Source organism: Octodon degus, unplaced genomic scaffold (genome assembly GCF_000260255.1).
Source record: "Octodon degus isolate 3935 unplaced genomic scaffold, OctDeg1.0 scaffold00144, whole genome shotgun sequence".
NCBI lineage: Eukaryota > Metazoa > Chordata > Mammalia > Rodentia > Octodontidae > Octodon > Octodon degus.
In genome coordinates, this window is record NW_004524720.1 from 3,509,510 (window position 1) to 3,512,009 (window position 2,500).

Below are 2,500 nucleotides of genomic sequence, written 5' to 3' on the forward strand. Positions count from 1 at the left end.
TTTTTTTTCTTTAAAATAAAATAACTGATGTAAAAAAAAACAAAATATAGGAATGGGCTATACTATCTCTAAAGTAAATGTTTATAATAAAAAGGTAACAAAAAAATGAGAGACAAGGGAAAAAAGTCATAGGATTGTCCTGCTACAGTGTAGTATATGGTTTGATTTCTAAATTTCTGTATAAAAATGTGTAATTGTTTTCTAACATTCTGTAGGGATATAAATTTTAGAATATCCATGGTTGTTGGAAAATAGCAGTTCCATTTTATGTCTAAGGCGTTTGATATTCATACAGATAATGATGTTAAGCCCAACTGCCTCTGTTACAGGGTAATAATATCATTGAGCTTCTCTTCTGGATGTTTAACAACTAAAGTTCACAGACCAAAAATTAGGCAGGTAGATGGGCTAAAAGGATAGCAAATATTTTGGCCCTAGCCCTCTAAAGTCAGTGAAGACCCAGGACATAAGAGAACCTCTGCTGTGACATCTTGTAACTAAGTGGTGCCCCAAATTTTCTGATCAAGGAGATTATGGGCCCACAGAGGAAAGTGATCAACGATGTAGAGTGTGCCTAAGGAGAGTTACCCAGAGGAAACATTTCTTTCAGGCTTTCACAGAAAGCAAATTAATTGGTCAAGCGGGGGCCATGACTCATCCAGATGGCTGACACTGACAAAATATCTACAAGGTGCTATACATGGTTCCAGGGTAAATCCTGAGGGAATTTGACTGACCTTGTCAGATAGCAAAAGTTACATTTTTAGTTATATAGGTCTTGCTTTAACTTGGTCTTAACCATCCAGCAGAAAAGTATAACCACAAGGTATTAAAAATAAAGTTATATTAATATGCTGGGCTGTAAAAGATTCAAGTCAACAACTTCTGACAATTGTCAGATGTACTGATAACCTACTACTATTATAGACAGTTGGTCTATATTGGGTTATTTTGCTGAATCCTACAATCTTTGGACTGGCATCAACTATGAAAAAGTCCTTTAAAGACTTCTCCAAATACAGCTTCTCTAACTGTAATGGAATACACATCTCTGACAAAACAAAACAAAAAAAGTGGATATATTGGGAGTCATGGAAGCTAAGAAATTGATCAACTGTCTGTAGGCAAGATTAGTAGACCTCAGTGCCTAAAGCAAACAAGCTACCTCAGTCCTGAGATAAACATCATGTCTGGTTAAAGTCAGCTATTAGTCACTAGGAAACCTTGTGTCACATGTTACTAACTTCACAAAAGTATAAACGAAATATGTTTTGTTGTGAAAAAATTTATGTATACACAAGATAATACAGCTACTTTCTCTTAGTTCAATGAGAAGAAAGGTTTGTACTAATAGTGTTTGGACAAGAAATCATGTCCACATGTTGTCCTCTGAATAACTACTACAAAGACAACAATATGCAGTGTATTAATTATTGTAACTGTCCTACTAACCCATTTTGAAACTATTTTTATTGCTATTTTATCTTTTTTCTCATTGAAATGACATATATATATATATAATTATTATTATATATAAGAATGACCTAGCAGAAGTCAGAGTTTAATAAAAAATGAATGAGCGATGAGTGATTGGAAAGCAGAATGATCCACAATGTATAAGGTAGCACAAAGTGAAGCCTAGAAGGTTGTATTTGGCCATGGACCTGTACTCATCATGAGAAAGTGTGTAACTGTTTAGAAAAATACCCATATACTAAAAGCCTGGGTAGCTCCTCTGTTTTAGGAACAATTCACTTCAGACAGGAGAGGCTGTGTCAGGCTCAGGCTGTCTGTCTCCACTGAGGATGCAGGATCAGTTCACCTGCTCTCCTCCAGGTAACTCCGGCGAGCTGCAGGCTGGTGCTACTGTAGGCAATCTCGGAGTTAGAGAAAGAGCTGGTCGGCCCATCTCACCCTAGTGCCATCTCCATTATCAAATCCCTGGCAGAATTCAGGGCTTTCAAAGGGAATAATTGTCCCCCAAACTCACTCTAACTTACAATTCCTGCTTTTAACTTCTTGGGCTCATGCATATGTTCATATGGGAACATCAGACACCTGGAGGACCATGCCTCCTGCCTTGGAAGCTACTCCTGAGTCCCGGAGGGCAGGAAGATCGAGTGGACATTCAGAAAACACATAGCCACCAGTCAGTGTCAGTAAGGACAGAGCATCCTGGCTATGTACCTGTGCTTTCTAACTCAAGACAGCCAGGCTGTTGTGCTGTGTGGCACTGTCACCCGAGGCCCTGCACCTGAGCTCCAGGGAGTGTGTTTTATAAGTCATGTGTCACAGCTACCATTAAGCTCCTCTAACCCATTCTTGTCAGTAAGCGGGGCAGAAACTGTAAGTGAAAAAGCTACAAATCCAGTAATCTATTTTTGACTATAAATTCAGATGAATACAGTTCACTTCTGAAGTAAACAAATGACTGTTAGATGAAGTAAGCTCATGCAAAATGTTAGTAGTTTTATAGCGACCCTGGAGCCAATTCACTCAA